The sequence below is a fragment of the Chlorocebus sabaeus genome, chromosome 23, assembly GCF_047675955.1.
Source record: "Chlorocebus sabaeus isolate Y175 chromosome 23, mChlSab1.0.hap1, whole genome shotgun sequence".
NCBI lineage: Eukaryota > Metazoa > Chordata > Mammalia > Primates > Cercopithecidae > Chlorocebus > Chlorocebus sabaeus.
The window spans coordinates 79,039,686-79,052,859 of record NC_132926.1 but is presented as its reverse complement, the minus strand read 5'-3'; the positions used below and the strand labels follow the sequence as shown (position 1 = coordinate 79,052,859).

General features: G+C 34.8%; 1 protein-coding gene across 19 annotated transcripts in view; it reads left to right on the top strand.

Annotated features, from left to right (window-relative positions):
- PAM (peptidylglycine alpha-amidating monooxygenase) overlaps positions 1 to 13,174 on the top strand; it is a 282,912-nt gene that overhangs the window by 228,487 nt on the left and 41,251 nt on the right. The window lies entirely within an intron of this gene.

The following is a 13,174-nucleotide window of genomic DNA, read 5'->3' as shown; positions in this document are numbered from 1 at the left end:
GTGTCTGTTCTATTGGTGAGCCAGAACTACAAGGACCAAAAGATATTTGGATATTTGGATCATTTGGGGAAATGCGGCATATGAAATTCAGGATAAAAATTCTTACAATTGAATATTTTTCATTTTGCTCAATGGAAATACATTGAAAATTCAAAACCTGATATGTAAAGTCCCAGTGTAAGAAATGCTCATATACTATCTCCTTGTAAGGTAATAAAATTCCTCTCAAAAGAATCTTACACTTTCAACATTCTCATCCAGTCGACTTGTAAAATATAACCATTTTATGATTTTGATTTTTTAAGTTTCATTATCGATTAAAATCTTAATTGGAAAGTTGAGTATTTCTGAAGGGACCTCTGGTAAATCCATAACTATCAGATTTATCTTTATTTTTATCCCAAATAGGCTTCCATAAGTAGAGGAGAATACTTTATTCCCTTCAGGTTTCCGTACCAGCAAGCTATGGATGCCTCATCTTTGTCTTTAATTGTGTTGTGGCCTCTGTGATATTGATTGTGCTTCATGTTACTTGCTAATGTGGAAAGCCAGATAATACAGCATGTGGAGATAATCTCAAAAAAGTAATGGATATGCGTGCATGGCAGCTGTCCATGTGTGGGTTGGAATGGCACAGGCTGCCAGCTTGATGTTTTCAAATTCAGCTTTGTAGGAAGCCATAAATTATTCAACACCCAGCTGATTTTTATTTATAATTGAAAAAAAAAATAGCATGCAGTGCCTTTTGCTCACATGAGAGTTTCAAAACAGTCCATTGGTACTGGCATAATGGTTTCTATGAGATGTAAACTGGAACCTGGATTTTTAACTTTTTGTGTTTAAACAGGATCAGCCCTGCTGTAGCTCATTCTGGATTTGTCGAATAAAACTGTGTTTCTCATGAGGTGGTCCCTGGACCTCCTTGCCTCAGAATCACCTAGGGTGTGTAAGAAAAATTTAAGACCCCTGAATCCTATCAAAGAACAACTGAATCAGCATCTCTGAGTATAATGCCTAGAAATTTACAGTTTATCATGCCCCTATCCATTTCAAAACACACAGGAATGTCTGCCTGAACTTATATTTTAAGGACAGTGAATTGTAACCCAGACAACATGGAAATATAAAAGGGAAAAGAACCTCTTTGGTGGGAAACAATTGTGTTCATGTATGAAATATGAGTTGCAGCATACTTTATTTATTCCATGATTTGTCTTTGTTATTCTTGGATTTGAAATGATATCTTGGTCACTTTTAGGCATCAAGAGTGTCAAGGTCACAGTCAGAATTTGACTTAAGATATCGCATTTCTGAAACTTACTCAGTTTTTCTACGAAATAAGCCCTTAAAATACCCAAGTGCATATACTTAGCAAATATCCTCATACTTTCCAAAGTGGTCAAATGGTAGTGCTCAAGAGAAAAATGCTTCTCTAGGATCTGTTTTAGGGAAATTTCCTTCCTGTGAATGTCACTGAAGTGAATAACAATGAGTCATAGAAACATATAGCACAACAGCAAATTAAGAAAGGAACATGTATTTCCTTTCTAAAATGATTTGATGTAATTTCACTACTCTAATTATGAAAACTTTTAAAAAATAAAATGCAAAACAAAAACTCATATTTAGGTAAGCTATTTATAAAAGGCTTTTTCTTAATTCTCTTTCACCATTTACTACAATGCAGTATAATATCTAACTTTAATTGATGCTGTTTCATTCCTTTGGGTAAGCTAGAGGAAGACCTATCCTCGGGAAGCTTCCATTTTGCAAAAAAATAAAGTAGGAAGTCATTAGCATATAGGGCCCTAATAAAACTTATTAGCAATCTCATTAATGTCTAGTCCTCAGGGTATAGTCAAGGAGAAGAAATTTGATATATAATCTTCCACTGTTTCTTTCATACCCTTTCTTTACTCCAGGCAAAGCTGAGAATGAGCCTAATGGTCTGGAGGAATTAACTGTTTCCCTAAGTGCCTAATTTGCAATAAGGAATTATATTTGTTGCAAAGAAGAAAGTAATTTTTATATGAGATTATTATAAAAACAAAAATGTCAGGCTGGTCTGTTGCTTAATATTATAGCGCATATTTATTTCAGATATCTTTGACATCTGTTGTTAATTTTCAAATAAGAAGCTGAAGCCAGAAGTTAATCTATTTGGATGAGGTCACAGATCTAAATCTAAAACTTGGACTTTATTATTTCCAGTGTACATCTTCTAGTTTCTTACATTTCAATACAATTGTGCTCAAAGAGATGCTAATGTGCTTGCCCAGTTCAGATAAACTTCCCAGGAGCACTGGACCCTCATGGCTTAGAAGATGGAGATATTTCTATTCAGAACCCTGTTCTGATGTCCCCAGTTGTTGACACCAGCATAATCTAATACAATGGTGTTTTCTGTGGCAGTATTTTAGATTTCATCAGTTTGTCTATATGCTGGAACTGTAATATGTTGATGAAGCCCATCCAGTTGACCTGAGGGTTCAAAGGTGAAATTAACAGATCAGCTCAAAAATCTGGTTGTGACTATATGGCAGGCCTAGGAACACCTGAGGGTTTCAAAAACATACTATTTTCTGAACCTTTAGTTTGGTCAGGATTCCACTTGTTTTCCACCTTGGCATCTGCGTTTAAAACTGGGTTCTCCACCTCAGTATGGGCCGGATATCAGTGGTCACCAAGCTGCATGAAGAACACAATAGAATGATATCTGCTGACTTTGCACAGCTGAGAAAGTCCTTATCATTCCCCAGACAAGATAGTTAAGTACTGTGTCTTATTGTATCTCTAGGACTACAAATATCTGCAAATAGCATTTTTTTTAGGTTTTATCTTCATGATTTTTGGTGAAGATGTGAAAACTCTAGACAATTGTGAAAACAGCATTAGCGACAGAAACTTCCTGGACAAGTTCAGATAGACTAGACCAGAGGTTTTCAAACTGTTGTTTGAAAGGACACCCATCAAGTAGGAGGTAATAATCACAGGCTTCCCAACATACACATGCGCACGCGTGTGCGCATGCATATACACACACACACACACACACACACACACAATACAGCTTCCCCAAAAGCAGTTCTGTATTTGGCCAAAATCAAATTTAGAAATTACTTCATGGAGACAGTATAATGTAGAATATTACAGGTCCACGTACCCGACTGCGTGGTGGCTTTGAATTCCAGCTATACAGTTTTCTATGTGGTCTCTAGGCAAGTATTAAAAAAAAAATCTGGGCTTTAGTTTTCTCATCTATAAAATGAGGATTATAATAGTATACTCCTCACAGAGTTCAAGTGAAGGTCAAATAATATTATACATGCAAAGCGCTTTGAACAGTGTCGGCATGCATAAAGCATTTAAAAATGTTATGATACATTAACAGTTGTGACTTACTGCTACCATTACTGTCATGTTATTATGTTTGAGATTTTTAAACATGAAATACCAAAGTATAAATATTGATTACTTCATCTTAAGCAGCATTTATGAGACAGAGAATTTTCTTGCAGTACGCAGGAAAGCAGCAAAATTTGGCACTTTAAGCTAATAAGTTGAGAAAAAAGTGACTTGGCAGTGTTTTATCACAATGGGAGCTTGTGGCTCTTCAAACGTGTGTTCACTTACATTGATCTACCTTGATGTTTGCATGCGATATATGACATACAGTGTGAAAATGCTAACCTCAATAAACTAAGAAGCAGATGCACTTCTTTTTAAACTTGGTATAGTTTCTATCATTAATAGTTTAGATAGAGATAGCATTAATAGAGTAGAAACAAAATCTTAGGTATCTTTATTCTATTTGCCCTCTGGAAACTAGACTCATGGAACATTTAAAAAGTAGAACTAGCTATTGAGTGGCAGATTTGATTGGACTACCACATACTTGCATGTGGAAGCCTGATTCAGTATGTATTACAAACCTCTGCATGTGAGAAAATACACCTGCATTTGTGTGACAATTCTGATCAGATAAGAGGATTCAGAAGGTGTTTAATTATTCTTATGATACATTTAGTGTTTTCTTCATTTCTATGAACAACTTATACTTAATTCCAGAGTCCATTCTTATATTTCAGTCATAGTCTTACTTCTAGGTTCAAGTCTTGCAGAATTTTCAGGGTAAAATAAACCATTCAATTGGCTGAATTTTCATCTCTGGGGGGAGGAGAATGGTTTAAAAAAACCAAAAACACATATACATAGCACTTACTTTGAGCCAAGCTTAGCGTTTTAGATGCATTGATTCATTAGAGAGGAAGAAAGTGATGAAAGGTTAAGTCACATATCCAAAATGCCACAGCTCAGGAAACCAAGATGCAAAGCCAGGCAGACTTGCTCCCAAGTCTTGCTTCTTAATCACTCTGTTATTCTGCATCTCTCTCACACCCACACATATACACAAACACCCTAGATATACAAATAGGAAGATGTTTTTTTCCCAATCATCTAATTATCTCAGGCTACAATTGTAATAACTGTAGGTATTATAGGTATATCGATAGGTCATGCTTTCTCAGTCAGTATTCAGCCAATTTTACCAAGATTAAAATCTCATTTGCAATTAAAGCAACTTGAAAAAGGAAAAGAATTTTGCTAATGTTTTTGAGCCCCTATTTATATGGTAAATCTCTTCCTCACTTCACTCCCATTAAATGAAACATTATAATTAATTCTTGTTTCCTTTCTTACTTTGGTATAAATATTTCTACAATAGTTTTAGTTAATTATAGTTATTGCTGGCACTTCTGATGAATAACAATCCCTGGCCAAAATAAGTCTTCCTTTTCTCAAAAGATGAAAATTTACAAGTACAGAAAAAGCAAGCACCATACTTTGTTTTTGTTGAAGTCTTCTAGTGATTTTTTTCAGTCCTATTTCTTAAAATTAAATGTGAAGAGCCTTTTTACACTGAAATTCATTCATAGTTCTGAGTTTGAAATTATGTTTTTTCCTCAACTTTAGCTCTGTTAGTCTTTGATAAATGAATGCCCTTTCAAATACTTATTAATAATTTCATGTGAATACACAGTGATCACTAATATTAATCTCTTTCTGGAAAAAGTGCAATCTATTAATCTTTTTCATGATTAATTGATGCAATTTTAATAGCTGTATTTAATTTTTTTCTAAAAGTAGTAACTTCTTTTTCTGAATATATGGCAGGATATGCAGCTGTACATTAACCTTTATTTATAATAAATGTAAGGATTCTTTATAGAATGATATATTTTATTTATCATTAAAAAGTGTTATATGTCACTGGAAAAAATATTTTAAGATTTCAAGATTTCTTTCAACTTTTTAATCATCTTTTAGAAACAAAAACAAATTTGTATTAAAGCTACTAGGATCAATAGCTAATGTGTATTTACCTTATTTTTCTAAAAGTATTGTTTCTAGTAATATGTTCTCAACTCCAGATTTTAAAAACAAGCAATCAAGCTTGAAATAATTTTATCATTTGCTATCTGAATTTAGAGCAACTGACAGAGTTGGGAATGACTTGCCCAAGGTCATGGGTAAGAAATTTGTATTTGATTTTTAGGCTAACACTATAAATCTGTAGCATTAACTAGTCATGTATTGAATCATTTCTTAAATAATAACTAAGAGAAATCTGAACTAGAATTTTTAACTGCTCTATCATCAAAAGTGTTTAAGGTGGAACTCAAATATATTTCATCATATAATTTCTTTAATAAGAATTTGAAATTGTCCTTAATTGGGGATTAGAAACTATCCCTGAAATTGAGGCCTAAAGTCTGGCTCAAGGCTAAAGTTCTTTTCCTGTCAAATGAGACAGTTGTGTGGAATAATTCAGATACAGTTCTAGCATTCTCTGATTCTCATGTCATGATGAGCAGGAATTGGAATAACAATCAGTATTAATTCCACCTACATACACACTAGTCCTAAATCACTGCCTTTATTCTTGATCATTTCATCATATAGGGAATAGCCTTTAACTACCTGATAATTAAAAATATGGGGACACTGGAAGCAAAAACATTAATTAACTTAGCTAATATTCATAGAAAAAAACATGAACTCAGTTTTTCTTTAACTATCCTAGAATTTCTGGTTAATAAAGAGACTCAGATCCTGAAAGTTTTGAACACTTGGCTAAGTAATGTAAGTGTGCAAAGACAATTTAAAATAAAACTAACAATAATGTAATATAAATTTTCCAAACATTCAGTACTAAAAGAACCAGGTTGCTCATGGTGTTAGACTTCATACATTTTTTTTACACATCATTTTTACTGTTTGGAAAATTCACTGAAGGTGTATATTTTCATAAATACGTTCTAGATATTTACATTAATTTTCCTTCTTGAACATTTCCAACCTACAAGGATTCTAATATGTGACAAATGAGTGTTTTTGTAATTGGTGAAGATAGGCTCAAAACAACCTATGCATCCGTATTTTTTTGCAGACTTCCAAGCACTTACCAGTTTAAGGGCATATGATAACTGAGATCATTCATAGCCAGATTAAATTTCTTTAAACAGTATTTCCAATATTTTATGAAATTCATATTTGACCCCAAAATAATGCAATTTTTAGACGTTGCATATTTTCTGTCAGAATAGTAACTCTGCATCTTCATGAGCACTTAGCTCCCAGTACCTAGTTGGTAGACCACTGAATAGAAAGGTTCCAGAAGCCATTATATGTGTTTATTGTCTTTATTGATAGTAATTAGCCAATTAGCATTTTCATTGAGTACTCTCAAAGTATCTTCAGCATTCTGCTATGGGTGAAAAGTTAGTACAGATAAATTATAAGGTTATAGGGGAATTTGAATGCTAGTTGATATCATAAACAAGCAGAAACTAAAACACAGACTTTAATGCATTTATCAGGCCATACAGTAAGTAGGCCAGGCCCTGTGTGACAGTTGGTGACAAAACCGTGAATAAGGGATGATCCTTGCCCTTGAAGAATTCTGTCTAGTTGTAGTGCTTCTGAGCTCTGAGAATGTGATGAAAGCAATTAAATATCTGCATTGTCATGAGCTTTGAGTTTCCTTTGGAACCCATCTAGAAGCTTCAGGAGTGGTGAATAAGTACAGAATTATGACAACTAAATGAGAAGAGAATGAATGAAGTGCAGTCTGAGATTCAAGCAACTTTAAAATCATTTTAAAAATTTGACAGGGGAATGACTTATCCATCTGTTGATTTATCTAGTCATTTCTATATCTAATGCCTCTACTCTGTTTCCAGTGTTCACTTTCAAAAATACAGCATTAATCATGTCACCCCATATTTTAAATTTCCCATGGGCATACAACATCAGAGAGCCTAAGGACAGTTCCTCCCCACGCAGCACTGCCCCTGCCAGTGCCTGCCCACATCATTGAGAACTGGGAATCAACTCAGTCTGCCAGAGTCCAGACACATTGTCCAGGGATCTGAGGATTCACCCACCCCATCTACCACCACTGGTGTCTGTGCATTCCTCCCAGGGGTCTAAGGATGGGTCTTTCAAGCCTGCCATCACCACTGCTGCCAGCACCCACCTGCTTGAGCCACATGGGGCCTGAGGACTGGTCCTTCCAGCCCATTACCACCACTGCTGGTATACATATGTACCAATGGGGATCTGAGGATAGGTTCAGTGCTGATACTGCCTTCACTGATGCCATGCATGCCACCCCTGGGCCCAAGGACCTAACTGCCTACCCAGCCCACCACTGCCACTGCCAGAACCTGAGTAAGCTGCCTGGACCTGCTACCACTGATACCTGCATACACTACCCAGGGGCCTAAAGCCTGTCATGTTCAACTCACTGTTGCTGCCATTGGGGCCCAAGGATCAAACCACCTTGTGTCCCTGTCCTCTGCAAAGGCTCACCTTAGATTCTACTAAAAACTGCAGCCTAAACTGCTGAGGAACTCAGAGACACCACTGATGCTGATTATAGCCAAAGAAGTCATACAGATACTACTGTGTCCACTTAGAATTAAAACCAGCCACCCTATTCAACCAACACTATAGTTCATCTATAAAGAAAAACATCTTTTCTTATGAAACCCAATCAATAAAATTGTAAGAAGCAGCTGTCATACCACATATAGAGGTATCAATGTAAGGACACAAGAAACATGAGAAGGAAACATACCTCTAATGGAATACAATCATTCTCCAGTAACAGACTCAACAAAAAAGAAACCTATGAAATTCCTGAAACAGAATTCAATATAATGATATTAAAGAAGCTCAGTAAAATAGAAGACAACACAGATAAACAATACAAATAATTCAGAAAAACAGTTTATGGTCTGAATGAGAAATTTGACAAAGAGATATTATAAAAAAGAGTCAAACAGAAATCTTGGAACTGAAGAATTTAATCAAATGAAATAAATACAGTTGAGAGCTTCAACAATAGACTAGATCAAGCAGAAGGAAGGATTTCTGAATATGAAGACATCTTTTAAAATAACCCAGTAAGGCCAGGCATGGTGGCTCATGCCTGTAATCCCACAGTTTGGGATGCTAAGGCTGGTAGATTGCTTGAGGCTAGCAGTTTGAGACTAGACTGGCCAACATGGTGAAACCCCATGTCTACTAAAAATACAAAAAAAAATAAAAATAGCCAGACAGGGTGGTGTATGCCTATAATTCCAGCTACTCGGGAGACTGAGGCATAAGAATCACTTGAACCTAGGAGGAGGAGGTTGCAGTGAGCCAAGACAGCACCACTGCACTCCATCCTAGATGACAGAGTGAGACTGTCTCAAAAAAAAAAAAAAAAAAAAAAAAGATGTTAAGAAAAACTAAAGCCTACATAATATGATATATAGGACATGTAAACTGACCAAATATTCTAATTTTTATTGTTCTAGAAGGTGTCGAGATGGACAAAGGTATAGAAAACCTATTTAATGAAATAAAATAACAGTTGAAAATCTCCCATTTTGGATGAGATATAGATATCCAGATACAGGAATCCCACTGTTCCCCAAACAGCTTCAACATAAAGGGTCTTCTCCAAGACACATTATAGTAGAATTTTCAAAAGTTAAAAACAAGATTAAATTCTAAAAACATCAAGGGTAGCGCATCAAGTCACAAATAAGGAAACCCCCTTCGGACTAACAGCAACTTTCTCAGCTTAAACCTTACAGATGAGGAGACAGTGTAAATTGATATATTCGAAGTGTTAAAAGCAAAAAACAATTCATCCAAGAATACTATTCCCAGCAAAGTTTTCCCAGACAAGCAAAACTTGAGGGAATTCATTAGCATTAGAACATCCCTACAAGAAATGTTTAAGGAAGTCCAGATTTTACCTCTATAAGCAAAAGAACAATAGCTACCATCACAAAAACACAAGAATGAAATTTAGTGGCAGAGCAAACACACAAATGAGAAAGAGAAAGGACTCAAGTGTTGCCACTGCAAAAAAAAAATCAAACCACAATGATAAACAGTAAGAAAGAAAGGGAAAAAAGGCTATACAAAACAATCAGAAAACTATTAATGAAATGACAAGAATAAATCCTCACCTACCAATAATAACCTTGAATGTAAATGGATTAAATTTCTCACTTAAAATATATAGACAGCCTTACTGAATAGAAATACATAACCCAACTATTTGCTGCTCATAAAAACTCACTTCACCTATAAAGACACATAAAGACTGAAAGTGAAGGGATGGTAAAATATATTCCATGGAAATGAAAAACAAAAACAAGCACGAGTAACTATAGTTGTATCAGGTAAAATAGACTTTAAGAATAGTAAAAAACAACAACAATGAAGATGATCATTATATAATGACAAAGGGATCAATTCAGCAAGAGGATATACCAATTCTAAATATATATGCATATGCATCACTGGAGCACAGAGGTATATAAAGGAAATATTATTTGACCTAAAGGGTGAGATAGACTCCAACACAGTAATGGTTGGGGACCTCAACCATTGTCAGCATCGGACAGATCATGTAGACAGAAAATAAACATTGGATTGAAACTGCGCTTTAGACCAAACTGGCCTACCAGACAATTACAGAACAGTTTATCTAACAGCTGTAGAATGCGCATTCTTTTTAACAGCACATGTAACATTCTCCAGGATAGACCATGTGTTAAGCCATAAAACAAGTCTCAACAAAATTTTAAAAATAGAAATACAAGTCTCTTCTTAGACCACAAAGGAAAAAAAACTAGAAGTCAATAACAAGAACAACTTTGGAAGTTGTATAAATACATGGAAAGTAAACAACATGCTTATGACCAACTATTGGCTCAATGAAGAAATTAGGAAGGAAAAAAAAAATGAAACAAATGAAAATAGAAACACAAAGTACCAAAACCTATGGAATATAGCAAAAGCAGTGTGAAGAGGGAAATTTATAGTAGTAAATGCTGACATCAAAAAGTAGAAGGATGTCAAACAAACAACTTAACAATGCACTTCAAAGAGCTTAGGAAAGCAAGAACAAACCCAAAATTAGTAAAAGGAAAGAAATAGATCAGAGCAGAACTAAATGAAATAGAGACTAAAAAAAATACAAAGGTCAATGAAAAAAAAAAAAGGTAGCGTTTTGAAAGATAAGCAAAAATTAGCTAGACTAACCAAGAAAAAGAGGGAAGATTCAAATAAATAAAATCAGAAATGAAAAAGATGACATAGCAACAAATACCACAGAAATATAAAGAATCATTAGAGATATAATGATTTCTGTATGAAAACTGTATTAGCATACAGTTTTCAACAATTGTATGCTAATACATTAGAAAACCCAGAGAAAATGAATAAATTCCTGGATACATAAAACCCACCAAGCTTGAACTAGAAAGAAATAGAAAACCAAACACACCAATAACAGGTAATGAGATTGAATCAGTAAAAAAAAAAAAAAAAAAAAAAACCTCCCATCAAAGAAAAGCCCAGGACCAGATGGTACTGCTGAATTATACCAAAATTATAAAGAACTAATATCATTTTTTTCAAACTATTCCAAAATATGGAAGAAGAGGATATTCTTCCTAATTTATTCTATGAAAGCAGCATTATCTTGATATCAAAACCAGATAAGGATACAGTGAAAAAAGAAAAGAGCAAGCCAGTATCTCTGATGAACATAAATACAAAATCCTCAACATAGTACTATCAAACCAACTTCAGAAACACATCAAAGAGATAATACATCATGAGCAAGTGAAATTTATTGCTGGGTATTAGGATGGTTCAACATCAATAAATGTGATATAGCACATCAGCAGAATGAAGGACAAAAACCATATGATCATAACAATAGATGCAGAAAAAGCATTTGCTAAAATTCTATTTTTCTTCATGACAAAAACTCTTAATAATTTATGCATAGAAGGAATATACTTCTATGTAATAAAGTCCCTATACAGCAAACCCACAGCTGACATCATACTGAATGGAGATAAGAGGAGAGTCTTTCCTTTAAGAACTGGAATAAGACAAGAATGCCCACTTTGACCATTCTTATTCCACATAGTACTAGAAGTTCTAACCAGAGCAGTCAGGCAGGAAAAAGAAATAAAAGTCACCCAAATCAGAAAAGAGGAAGTCAGGTTAGTCACTCTTTGCAGATGACATGATCTTATATAGAGAAAAAGCTTAAGACTTCACCAAGAAAAGTCTTAGAACTTACAAAGTAATTCAGTAAAGTTTCAAGATACAAAATCTCAACATATGAAAATCAGTAGCATTTTTATACACCAATAATGAACTAGCTGAAAAATAAATCAAGAAAACAGTCTTATTTACAATAGCTTAAAAAATACTGACGAATAAATTTAACCAAGGAGATGAAAGATCTCTGCAAGAAAAACTACAAAACACTGATGAAAGAAATTGAAGATGACACCAAAAAAATGGAAAGATTCCTGCTCATGGACTGAAAAAAAATCATATTGTTAAAATGGCAATACTACCTGATATGGTTTGGCTGTGTTCCCACCCAAATCTCATCTTGAATTGTAGCTCCCACAATTCTCATGTGTCATGGGAGGGACCCAGTGGGACCTAATTGAATCATGGGGTCACTTTCTCCCATATTATCCTCTCATAGTGAATAAGTCTCAGGAGATCTGATGGTTTTATAAGGGGAAACCCCTTTTACTTGGCTTGCATTCTTTCTTGTCTGCCACCATGTAAGACATGCCTTTCATCTTTCACCATGATTGTGAGGCCTCCCCAGCCACATGGAACTGTAAGTCTATTAAACCTCTTTTTCTTTATAAATTACCCAGTCTCAGGTATGTCTTTATCGGCAGTGTGAAAACATTAATACAATCTACAGATTTAATGCAATAACATTATACCAATGACATTTTTCACAAAGGAAAGGAAGTCAGTCAAAGGGATAACTGTGCCCCTATGTTTACTGCAATACTATTTAGAGTAGCCAAGATATGGAATCCACCTAAGACTATATCAACAGATGAATGGATAAAGAGAAGGTGGTGTGTGTACACAGTGGAATACTATTCAGCCATAAAAGAATGGAATCCTGTCATTTGCAGCAACATATATGAAACTGGAGGTCATTATGTTAAGTGAAATAAGCTAAAAGTAGACAAATACTATATTCTTATTCATATGTGGAAGCTTAAAAAGTTGATCTCATGGAGGTAGAGAATAGAATGATAGTTACCAGAGCCTGGGAAAGATTCAGGGGGATGGAGACAAGTTGGTTAATGGGTACTAACATGTAGAGATGAAACAGCTTTTAGTGTTTGATAGCACAGCAGGGTAAATACAGTTAACAACAATATATTGTCTATTTCAAAATGGCTAGAAGAGAAGATATGAAATGTTTCCAACCCAAAGAAATGATAAGTGTTCAAGGTGATGTATATTCTAAATACCCTGATTTGATCATGCTTGTATCAAAATATCACATGTACCCTATAAATATGTACAATTATTTTGTACCAATAGAACATATTTCTAAACCTTCAGTGGCTCCCAATTGCCGGTAGCAGAAGTTTGCAGTTGTTCTCCCTTTTATGACAAGCAAGGGTGACAGATGATAGATACTGTTCATCTGAGCAGCTCCATTCACATCCACTTCTATGCCTAGGATTATTTGCAAATTCAGGCATACCAGCTGTCATTCTGCCCACCTTCTCTCCAAAAGGCATATCACAATACA